Consider the following 13468-nt stretch of genomic DNA (forward strand, 5'->3'; position numbering starts at 1 on the left):
CTAGCACACCCCTGGTCATGATAAATTATGACCTATTTGAATAAATTATAAAATGAATATTTGGAGCAACTAAATATTTACAAAACATGAATTGTTTGGACTATTTTGTGAATATTTGCACCTTTAAGACTTGGATCAAAACAGCAACTTCACATCTACAAATCCACCACAAAATATGCTAAACCTTGGGCATTTTTAAAACAGAAAAGGATCAAGTGAAACTTGACCTTGAGATGAAATAGAGAGGGGGAAGTTTTCCAAACCCTAGTGCAAACCAACATGTTCTCCTACTATCACATGCATACTCCACACAAGCTAACACGTCACATCACCAACCATCATGGATCACACCAACACATAAGATCACAAGGCCTCACACATAACACAAGGACATGAAATGATATGGCATGCATGCATGCAAAGGAAGAGTAAACAAAGTGACATCACATGAAATCATATGCATAGGATAGCTCTCATATCATGACAAGGTGGACCCACATAGACAAGGTTAAAAAAGGGGAAAGATACACTCTTGGGGCATTACAAACTCTCCCACACTACAAAAATACCTCGCCCCGAGATCTACGCCTGAAAGAACTCCGGAAATTCAGAACGGAGGTGATCCTCGCGTTCCCAAGTAGCCTCTTTATCGGAATGGTGTGACCACTGCACTTTGATAAATTTGACAGTCTTGTTGCGGGTCTTGCGCTCAGTCGCCTCGAGAACTGCAACTGGATGCTCACGATAAGATAGGTCAGGTTGAAGGTCGATGTCTTGAAGATGAACAGTGCGCTTGGGGGTCTTGAAGCACCTCCGGAGCTGAGAAACATGGAACACATCATGCACATTTGCAAAGTTTGACGGGAGCTCAAGCTGGTACGCAAGGTCGCCTCTCTTGCCAACCACTCTGAACGGACCAACGAAACGAGGCGCAAGCTTGCCTTTGATGCCAAAGCATTGCGTACCCTTCATAGGCGACACCTTGAGATAGACGAAGTCATCAAGCTCATAAGACATGTCAGGATACTTTCTATCATAATAGCTCTTCTGACGGTACTAAGCTGCTCTGAGGTTGTCACGAATGACCCGACACATCTCCTCAGCTTCTTCTATCAGGTCATTCCCAAGGATCTGACGCTCACCGGTCTCGGACCAGTTGAGCAGGGTACGACACTTCCTGCCATAGAGAATTTCAAACGGAGCCTTGCCAGAACTAGCTTGATAACTGTTGTTATACGAGAACTCAGCAAAAGGCAGGCAATCCTCCCACTTCATGCCAAAAGAGATAACACAGGCTCTCAGCATATCCTCAAGAAATTGATTGACTCGCTCCACTTGACCACTAGTCTGAGAGCGTATCTTCGTGCCCATCGCAGACTGAAGAGAGTCCCAGAAATTGGAAGTGAAGATACCTCCTCGATCCGAAGAGATCGTCATAGGCACGCCGTGCAAAGACACAATCCTGGAAGTGTACAACTCTGCAAGCTGAGCTGACGAAATGGATTCCTTGACTCAAAGAAAATGAGACACTTTACTCAACTTGTCAATGACGACGAAGATGGCATCATTACCCTTCTTGGACTTCGGAAACCCGGTGACGAAATCCATCTCAATATGATCGAACTTCCACTCGGGAATGGGCAAGGGATGCAAAAGACCTGTTGGACGTTGATGCTCTGCTTTCACCCTTCGACATACATCACATTCATTTACGAACCGAGCAATCTCACGCTTCATACGAGTCCACCAGAAGGTCTGTTTCAAGTCTTGATACATCTTGGAGCTTCCAGGATGAATAGAGAGCAGAGAGTTATGAGCTTCTTCCATGATTACCTTTCTGAGATCAACTTTCAGGACGACAAGACGATCCTCAAAGAACAACGTGTCTCTGGCATCAACACTGACGCACTTATATTTGGGAAGACTCTTTGCCACGCCAATCTTGACTTTCTTCACCATTGCATCAAGAAGCTGTGCTGCTTAGACCTGATCTTCCAAGGTAGGAGAGATCTGAAGGTTTGCAAGAAATCCCTAAGGTATTAACTGAAGGTTGAGCTTCCTGAAAGACTCACAAAGCTCAGGCTGGAGAGGTTACAGAATGAGACTGTTGCAGTACGCCTTCCTTCTCAAGGCATCTGCCTCGACATTAGCTTTGCCTGGCGTGTACTCAACACTCGGATTAAAATCTTGGAGCATTTCCACCCAACGAGTTTGCTGAAGATTCAGGTTAGGTTGAGTGAAGATGTACTTGAGACTCTTGTGATTGGTGAAAACTTCAACCTTTTGTTCCAACAAGAGGTGTCTCCAAGTCATGAGAGCGTGTACCACAGCTGCTAGCTCAAGATCATGCACAGGATAATTCTTCCCCACTGGCTTCAACTGTCTGGAGGTAAAAGAAACCACTTTCTTCTCTTGCATCAGAACTGCACCAAGACCCTGGAGAGAAGCTTTGCAGAACACCTGGTAAGGCTTGGAATCATCCGGAGGAACCAAGACTGGAGTGGAGGTGAGCTTCTATTTGAGTGTGTCGAAGGCCAACTGACACTTTGGAGACCAAGCGTACTTCACACCTTTCTGAAGAAGACTTGAGAGTGGCTTAGCAATCTTGGAGAATTTCTCAACGAACCTTCTGCAATAGCTTGCGAGCCCGAGAAAGCTTCGAAGCTGCTTCACATTCTGCGGAGGCTCCCATTCAACAATGGCCTGCACCTTGGACGGATCAACTTTGATGCCCCCGGCAGAGATAATGTGACCAAGATAGACGACTTCTTTCAGCCAGAACTCACACTTGGAAAACTTGGCATACAATTTGTACTCTCTCAGCTTATCAAGCACCAATTTGAGATGTTCTTCATGTTCTTCCTCAGTTTCAGAAAAGACCAGAATGTCGTCGAGATAGAGCAAGACAAAGTCATTCTTGAATGGAGAGAATATGTAGTTCATCAATCGACAAAATGTCAGACGAGCATTTGCTAGACCAAAAGACATGACCGTATACTCATACGAGACAAAACTAGTCCTGAAAGCAGTCTTCGGAATATCTTCTTCGCGAATGCGAATTTGATGATAGCCCATTTTGAGATCAAGCTTGGAGAAAATCTTAGCCCCTTTCAACTGTTCGAACAACTCAGTTATGTTCGAAAGTGGATATTTGTTCCTGATTGTCTTCTTGTTCAATGGACGGTAATCGACACACAGCCGGTTCGTGCCATCCTTCTTCTTGACAAACAGAACTCCAAAGCCCCACGGAGACGAGCTCGGTCTGATCAGACCCAAACGCTCCTGCTCATCGAGTTGCCTCTTAAGTTCCTTCAACTCTTCTGGACCCAATTTGTACGGCCGTTTGCACACCGGCTCGGTACCTGGCTCAAGCTCAATGACAAATTCAACTTCTCAGTGCGGAGGCATGCCTGACAACTCTTTTGGAAACACGTCTTCATATTCGCACACCACTGGGACTTGCGAAATAGGATTAATCTCACCCTTTTCATTCAAAGAGAACAGACGGATTGTATCATCGCATGCCGCGAATATAATCACGTCCTCCGAAGAGTGGGTAAGCTTCACTTCTTTAGCTTCACAATCAATCAATGCCTTGTTCATGGCCAACGAGTCCATACCAAGGATCAAATCAATGTCGGAATTGCCCAACACAATAGGAGATGCCAGAAAAGAATAACTGCCCATCCTGACAGAAACATTCGGGACCCGACAATTGGAATTCATCAATCTCCCAGGAGAAACTACCGAGATAGGCTTAACCAAATATTGACAAACAAACTCATGCTTTGCAAAGAATGGACGGGACATGAAGCAATGCGATGCACCAGAATCAAATAACACTCTAGTAGGAATATCATTAATGAGGAGGTTACCCATGATCACATCTAACGAGTTTTCTGCCTCAGCTGAATTCACCATGTTGACTCGAGCTGACCTGGGGTTGAACTTCACGAGAGCATTGCTAGGAGGTTTGCCTGGAGGAGGAGGCGGCAAACGGAGCTGAGAAGTGCACTTGTTGGCATAATGACCCTTCTGCCCACACTTGTGACAAGTAACCTCTGCTGGCTGACGGTACTGTGACTGAGGAGGCCCTTGCTTCTGATGCTGGAATCTCTGCTGGAAGACTGGGTTGGGTGGGTGGGAAGAACCACGGACACCAGAATGCTTGAGTTGCTGCGAGTGCCGAGGAGGAGGAGGAGGAGACACCCAAAACTTATGTTGCTTCTGAACCACCTGAGTAGAGGAAGAGCTGGAATCTCTGAAGCACTTCTTAGAATTCTCCACCCTGAGCAAGGATGCCTTTGTCCTGAGAGCTAAGTTGTAGAACTTGTCGAACTCCTCAGGATCGTGCAAAGCGAGAGCCAACTGCAAATCTTGTTTCAAGCCACCTCTGAACTGATAAATCTTGCTCTTCTGATCAGGGATATCCTGCAAGGCGTATCGGGCTAGCTCGTGGAACTCAACGTTGTACTTGTACACAGAGTTATCACCCTGTTTCAAGCGCCTGAACTTCTCATGCATTTCCTCCACGAAGCTGGATGGAATGTAGTGGGACCTGAAGTCACGGCAGAACTCATCCCAAGTGATCACTCTAGCGCCTCTGGAATCCTTCAACTGTTACCACCACATAGATGCTTGCCCCTTCAGCTGGAATGTAGCAAATTTGACGAAATCCTTAGGACGAACATTATTGCACTCAAAATGCTTGTTCATGTCACGGATCCAATCCTCAGCATCAAGCGGCTGGACACAGGAAGTGAAAGTCTTCGGCTGATTCGACAGAAACTGACTCAGATTAGCAAACTGATTGCCACCATGCTGAAAATTGCCTTGCTGCTGATTAGCCCTCTCTTGCAACAACTGTAGCAGCATCTGAGTGTCTGCATTAGTAGCAGCCATCACCGCTTGCCAAGCCTCAGCAGGAGGAGGTGGTGGCGGCACATCCTCATGCCCTGGATTCTGATGAGTTGGTGGAGCCATCCTGAAGACGGACAACACATTAGCCCACAGAATAAATTGAAGATATAGCTGAATCAAAATGACAGGAATATAGTAATTGCACTTGAACAAAATAGTAAGAATGCTTCCTCACAGTGACGGTCGACAAAATTCTGATTAAGACCACTTACAAACAAGTATGAGCTAGAGCTTCTCGGAACAAACATATGATCGAGATTTCATCAGATATCTTCGTGGATAAGATCGCACGGGCTCGAATTTATAGTAGCCATCCTGTGCAAGGTAGTGCACACGACTTACAAAGTATCCCCGAGTCGTAGCGAGCTACAAGGACTCTTTAAGACACAACGAGAACCGCTGTAAGACGACCGTGAACAAACACACCCACTGAACATCGAATCCCAACCTCACATCATGCATCTGTAGGAAGATTGTCCTATAAGTTACTATTTGATATCCCACCAATGAATTCCCGAAATATCTGGTCATGCAATCTGGTACACGGATACAAGGAGTAATATCACACAACTCCTATACTAACCCGTCACCTGTATCACATCCGTCAACACACAACCAGAATCTCGGGCCTTCATCTACAACAGACCCTCGTGATCACAACGATACAAAGTATGGCAGTACTCCCGAACAATCTGCACCAGTACTGGGGACATCGGGCTTATCTCGCCACTACTAGTATTGAAGCAATTACGAACATCCTTCGTTCTTAGATACTCAAAAATCTGAATGATGGCGATGTGCACAAGAGTCCCCTGGAGCTCAACTCCCCGGAAGAAATCAAGGCAGACAGGAGGCACCAAGACAGAACTCCGTCACATCGAAAATCATATAGATCTCACAAATACCCGTGTGATATTAAAAAAAATTGAGCGAGAAGAGCAGTAGAATTAAGATTTCCTAAGTCGGGAACCTCACCAGAGCATGGAAGAGGAGAAAAAAGAATCCTACTCTCTGATATAACTAAGACTCAAAACATTTTACTAGAGTCGACTCGGCCAAGTACGATCACACAAAGGCTCCTATGGTCATAAGGCTCTGATTACCAACTTGTAACGACTAAGATGCGATCCTTTCCGATTTGGGGAACGAGGCCCCGAATTGGAAAGAAGCGCATCTAAGCGTTTCGCAAGCACGGTAACATAGCACATACATAATAATAGAAGAATGACAATAAGGGGTTCAACTGCCATCTCATAAATATATCAGAGTTACATCACACATCCAAACAAGGTAGTTCCGCTACGGACTACAAAACATGAGAAATGACTATGCTACCCTGCATGCTTGCCCATGATCACGACCACGCCTCAGTCTTCTGGATAGTTCACGTACATGTGGTCGTTCTCCTCATCGTACTGCCACGCCAGCTGCGTGCCGTCGGGATCACTTGTCTCGGGGGTACCTGAACCTGTTGGTGTTGTGAAGGAATCTGTGAGCCACGGGGACTTAGTAATCTATGACCTCGGTGCCAGAACTAGTCAAGTTATTAGGTAAGGGAGGTGGAGTGTTTAGGTTGCATCATCCTAAGCATATATGGTGGCTAACTTATGTAGAACATGTATTGAAGGTGGTCTATGCTAGCGGTCGATGATAGATGATCACTAAATGATCCTGAACACCTACTTACGTCAATAATAACCCCACCGTGTTCCCGATCGAAGAGAGATCTTCAAAGGGGACAGTCACGGTTACGCACACAGTTGGCAATTTTATTAGCTTATGTTTAAGTTATCTATAACCGGATGTTAACAAATATTCCAAGTTGCCACATAACCGCGGGCACGGCTTTCCGATAGATTAAACTCTGCAGGGGTGCTCCAACTAGTCCATCACAAACGTACCCGGGCCGCGAAGTAACCCTCTATCACGAATCTCGTGATCTCGTCAGATTCCTTAGAGGAAAACCTCAACTCTCGGGAGAACCAAAGCTTCACCGGGATTCCTATACGCAAGATATATCGCTAAGGTAAGACAAGACTAGCAGGACCTCCCAACGTGTCGACGACCCTGATAAGAGCCATGTATCTCAGTCTCAGGACACGTCGGATGAGCACAGCGTACAGTGGCTGATAGACATCTCCCGAGTTGCCCCGGGTTGGGCCCGCGCACGACTCTAGTTTGGACCAACACTCATGAGGAGCACTGGCCCGGGTTGTTGATTAAATTCCTCGGGGTAGCTATTCCCTATGCAGATTATTATTAAGTGATTAGCAAATTAACACCAATGTTGGGTCCTGCCGGAGAAGTCTTAACACTACGCGATTTATCGAGGGGGTCCCCATAACAACCCCGAACGTGTTAGGAGCGATCATTATGGAATCAAACGCCGGTAGCCGGTAACTATGGCGGCAATAACGGAACAAAACACCCGGCAAAAGGCTAGGCCTTCCATTATTTACCAAGTATATATGTGCATTAATTAAATAACAGATTTAACATAATGATATCAAGCTCATGTTATCACATGAGACAAAGCACCTGCAACTAGCAACGCTAACATTAGTAGCTCAGCAAAGCCTACTTAGCCATTCAAGATTTGCTAGGAAGGGATAAGTGTTTGGGTTTCATGGCAATTCAGGAGGCAATTATTTCAGTGGTAGGCAGCGAGCATATGACAGAAGAAACATAATCTAGCATAACAAGTCTAGAGATGGAATCAAGGTCATATCATCTTGCCTGTGATATCTTCAGCTCGGAACTGCTCTTGTTCGTCCTGCACGTACTCTCCCGAAGCCACGTACTCGTTCTCCGATCCCGGTGCTACCCAACATAAAAATAACATCCAATGAACAACAGCACCTCAAGATGCAACAAGCACATGATGCATGAGATGAATATGAGCATGCATCTCTATTCTACTCACTAGCACAAGCATGAGAAGAAAATACAAGTTCCTGGATAGAACTGCACTCTAAGCTATCTTGACATGCATGAGGATGGCATGAACTGATACGTCACGCGAAAACGATGCAAAAGCATATAAAGAACATTACAACCAGAGCTACGGATCAACGGGAAACCGCGAAACAGGAAATGATGTGCTACGTGCCAAATACATCACAACACACTCCAATGGCATACTTCTAGTATTTCCAGGTTTCCAAGACATAAAACAAACCAACATGGATGGGGTGGTGCAAAGAATAACACCACACCATCATCTATGCACTCACTATCATCAAAACACCAAAACTACGCAATCTGCCATAAACAGCATCATAGCATTTTGAGAGCTACATGCAAGTCACCTACATCCACCTAAACATGCCAAATAGGATATGTGGCAGAAGCTATCCAAGAGTACTACAAGCACAAGCAAAAAGATCACACAAAGGAGTTACACACAGAAAGTTACACAGCTGCTAACTTGGCCAAAAATATCAGTTTTCAGGGACTTAGTGAAAATTCCAGATTCTCACTAGTTGTTTATGCTCTGAAGCATTTTGACAGCACCCAAAACAATATCTACATGACTCCAAATGTAATGAAAATTTACAAGGTGCTAGACAAACATAAAAGCTATAATTTTCGAGTTGAAAGCTAAGGGTGAATCACAACACATGGACCTCTACAAACACAACAACAGGAGAAGAAAAATATAAACAAATTCTCAGACTTAGATTTTCACTAATCTGGAATTTCAGCCACATGCCTACTTTGATTGGGCACAACTTGCACATATGAGTTCCTAAACAAGAAACAAAACCAACATGCCATAGAGGGGGTCACCCTCTAATGCCACAACAAGGAATCAACCTCTTGGGCTCACCACATCTCATGGAACCAAGCTCCAAACATAGAACAAATCTGAAATAAGTCATCTCCAGAAAGTGTTCCAATGGCTAAACTGACTTCACCAATGGATTCCTTAGATGATTCTACAGCAAAAACATATATAATACCTATGCACTTGTATAGAACAAATGCGCACAAACTAGAAAAAAAAATCTACATGGAATCACATATAGTGAATAGTGCATCATCACGTGTGCTATTCACTAGATCTACACCTACACAAGCACTAGCATATGCACGCTCTCACAAGCCAAATGGTGACATGAGGGTTTAGACCTCATGCATGTGTGCCATAGCACATCACCATTCCCACACAATGCATCAAGCACAAGCACCACACACCTACACATACTAGAATAATACTCCACTAACTACACATACATCATCTAGCCTCTGTGCCCTACACATACAAGCACATGTGCTTATCATGGCACACCTTGCCATGACATGTGTGAGATATACACACATAAGCACACGCGCACTCACATACATGATCAACTATCTACACACACACAAGGTATGTGGGGAGGGGGAAAACCCATCCACACACATACACACACTTGCACAAGATCACCACCATGAGGATGATCAGCAACCCCACATAAATCACTAGCCTAAGCAAATCACACATGTTGCACACTCACACATGCATGACATCAGGCTCACATACACACACTTCACATGCAAATAACAATTACCAAGCTAGCAAAAACTTGCAACACATGGTGGTTGAGGGCATAAACAAATGCCACATATGTCATTCAAGTAGCTACAGCAAAAATACAACATACATATGCAACCAAGACAGTATTACAAAAGAAAAGAAAAAATAATAAAAGAAATGGGGTGAGGGTTCTAACCCTAGACCCGTGGATCCACAACGGTGCAATTACACCACTGGGCTACTGCCTATTGCTCGACAGAACAGAGAGGCTTTGCTAGGTGAACCATCCTCTGCCCACAGTGCCGAAGCAAGGAAAATAAAAGGGGGGGCAAGCTGGGACTCGAACCCACGCCCTCGTCAGAACACACACACGGGCCTACCACTGCGCTACGCTTCGGGTTCTGACAGAGAGGAGGTGAATTACTAGGTAGCCTACTAGTATGCCCTGCTCTGCTCTGTTATGCCTACCAGAGACAGGGAACATCACCGGAGCGCTCGCCTCTACTGCCGCTGCTACGCCGATGGGGGATCCACTACGACTACGGGGCTGCTACTACGAGGGAACACCTCTGATCTGTTCTGCATCTACCGAGCAAGCCACAACACAACACAAGCACTGGACCACAAGCCGAACTACTCTCAGGGCAGAGACCATGGCAACGATCTACGCGGATCCCATCAAGGGGGAAGGAAGGAGGAGGCTAGCTCACCTTGGGGAAGGAAGAAGAGGGACCGATCGGGAAGTAGGGGCGCCCTGGAGTCGATCTGAAGGGGAAGAAGAGATGATGTGCAGAACCGAAGAAGAGGACGAAGAACACCGGGTGCCCGTCGATGGCGAGCTCCTGCCCGTCGGTGAGGTCGCTCCTCGACCTCAGCGGCGGCGGGAATGGAGCGCGGGGTGCTTCCCCGAGCCCCTGGACATGGCGGCGGCGCCATACGATGACGGGAGCAGGCGTAGACGCCGGCGACCACTTCTCTCCTCTCTCCGTTTTCGATCTGCACAGCTTACCTGAAGGGGAAGGAGAGAAGGAGGGAGATGATGGCGGCGCTAGATGGGGAAGGGAGGAACTCTAAGGGATGGGCACGCACGCCGAGGTTATATGGGGGGCCTCGACGTTCGTGAGCCCTCACGGTGACTCGCGCGCTCTCTGTTGCTTGGCGGAAAGTGTGCACCGGGGAGAAACGGCGTTAGGAAGGAGAAGAGGGACGCGCTGCTGGGCTACGCGCGGGGGGAGAGGAAATGGGCCACGCAGGAGGGAGGGAGCCCACCTGTGGCTCAAGATAGAAGCAAATAAATTTGTGGGGCTTTTCCAAAAGACCAGAGAAGAAAATAAAGCACAAATAAATCTATAAATGCTAAAAATAAAACTAGCACACCCCTGGTCATGATAAATTATGACCTATTTGAATAAATTATAAAATGAATATTTGGAGCAACTAAATATTTACAAAACAGGAATTGTTTGAACTGTTTTGTGAATATTTGCACCTTTAAGACTTGGATCAAACCAACAACTTCACATCTACAAATCCACCACAAAATATGCTAAACCTTGGGTATTTTTAAAACAGAAAAGGATCAAGTGAAACTTGACCTTGAGATGAAATAGAGAGGGGGAAGTTTTCCAAACCCTAGTGCAAACCAACATGTTCTCCTACTATCACATGCATACTCCACACAAGCTAACACATCACATCACCAACCATCATGGATCACACAAACACATAAGATCACAAGGCCTCACACATAACACGAGGACATGAAATGATATGGCATGCATGCATGCAAAGGAAGAGTAAACAAAGTGACATCACATGAAATCATATGCATAGGATAGCTCTCATATCATGACAAGGTGGACCCACATAGACAAGGTTCCAAAAGGGGAAAGATACACTCTTGGGGCATTATACGTGACTTGCAAAAGTGCCAATTATAAAGAACTCTGTTGAGTTTCTGAAATGAAATGAGGGAAAAGTACTCCCATACTAGTTAACATATAACTTCATTTTGCATGAAGTGATAAGATGAATGAACTAGATAATCGAAGTTTCCTCAATTCACAAGAGTTATGAATGGGTTTCGAAATTGTGGCAGAAAAGTTCTTGCCACATTTTTAGGGGGAGAAAGACATGTGAAATACATTGTATTTCAAGACTCCCCTGTACTTTAGATGATGTGATGCACATTATGCATCTAAAGTGATCCATTAATGAAGAATGTGATTGTCAAGGGGAGTACGACAGTCATTATAATACCGTCATTATGATACCCCTAAAGAAAAGAAACAGTTGTATTTTTGGATCTTTTATAGTTCCGAAAGCAGACTAAGGAATACAACAATGGTGCTTAAAGTGCCATAAAGAATAAAGTTTTAACAGAATAAACCCAAATGATAAAGTTTAAAGATACGTCATTTCTTTAGTGAAGATGGAGTAATCTGGGAGAGCATGTTGTATGACCTATACAACACCTGTTGTTAGCTCTACAAGGGATCTTATGATACAGGTCCCTGTAAAACCTATTGCCTTTTGGAAATGGGCGACTATAGAATTAATTGCCTCTTGGCAATGACAGAGCAACGACAACCCCATATGAAAGAAGTGCCAGTACCTGAGATTTTGATGGTCTCTAGGAATGTGAAAATCAGATACTTTTGATTACTATGAAGTCTATGTTAGTGAAATTCCACCATTTGAATTTCACTAACATAGACTTTATAAAGGGTCTACAAGGCAAATGTGACTCCAAAGGAAATATGTAAAGGTGTAAAACATGACTTAAATCGAAAGATTTTGTGCAAAGAGAATGAATAGATAACAATGAGTGTTGGTGGCACATCATGATCGACATCATGATCTAGTAACATCAGATGAAAGTAAAGATCACAAGGAATACTGCTTCAAGAAGTCTTTTATGGACTAGAGCAAGTCTCTAGACAATGACATTTGAAGTTACAAGAATCAGATGTTGTTTTGGGTTAAAGAAAATGAGAGGACAATTGTATTCATTCAAAGTTATAGAATGGGAAATTCGTTTCCTAATTCCTGTGCATGTGGATGACGTCCTACTTGCTAGTGGTGATGTCAATCTACTGCATGAAGAGAAAAGAAGTTCTTGTCCTCAAAATTCAAAAGAGTATTCTCAGTACAGTGTCTCTCGTTATAAGTATCGAGATTCACTAAGAAAAGAATAAAAAGGGTATTAGGAATGTCGCATGGACATGCTAAGAAATATCTCTAAAGTATGCATGCGAAAAAACCTGCCTGTTTTAATAGTCAAGGGTAATGGAACTGGAAACTATGGTGTTCCAAAAGTTGATCAGAAACGATTGAAAACGGATATGGTACCATATGCTTCAGCTGTTGGAAGCTCAATATATTACCCTGACACAGATCACGTATATATCCGGGTTGTTTTGGCAATGTCCAGTCCATATATAGATCAACGGAATGGAGTCAAAGATATCGGCCTCATGTTGGAAGAAATAAGTGCTCTGAAAAGATTGTGAGTACAAAGACAGGACTTGTGAAATGTATAGCGAAATCCACAATTGTCGCTAACTTTCATACTTGGAGTTTTGTGTGGAAAATCTCCAAATGAATGAAACAATTATTATCAATGTGATGCAAAGATATGTTATAACTTGATATGAGGCTGAGGGACAGGCAAAATGGTTAAGGAGACCTGTACCCAGAGTTGATAATGGTTGACAACAGCGATAACCATTTTAAGTTTTTCGCTCCTATGACAACGAGTCAAGTGTTGATGCCAAACACACTGACGCAGAGTTATGTGTTGTAAAGGAGAAAGTCCGAAATTATGAAGAAATGCTTGAAGCATAAAAGCAACAGACAAGTGTTTGCAGATCTGCTTATTAAAGGCTTACCATCGAGTGTGTTCGGAGAACGCACAATCGACATGGGTTTTATGGTATAGTCTAAAATTTCCGGACAATAAAGGGTCCAAGGTTAAAGAATTTGTTTCAAAATAGAGAGGTACGTTGTGGCTGTCTGATTCTATCGACA

This window comes from Hordeum vulgare, chromosome 4H, assembly GCF_904849725.1.
Source record: "Hordeum vulgare subsp. vulgare chromosome 4H, MorexV3_pseudomolecules_assembly, whole genome shotgun sequence".
NCBI classification, from domain to species: Eukaryota; Viridiplantae; Streptophyta; class Magnoliopsida; order Poales; family Poaceae; genus Hordeum; species Hordeum vulgare.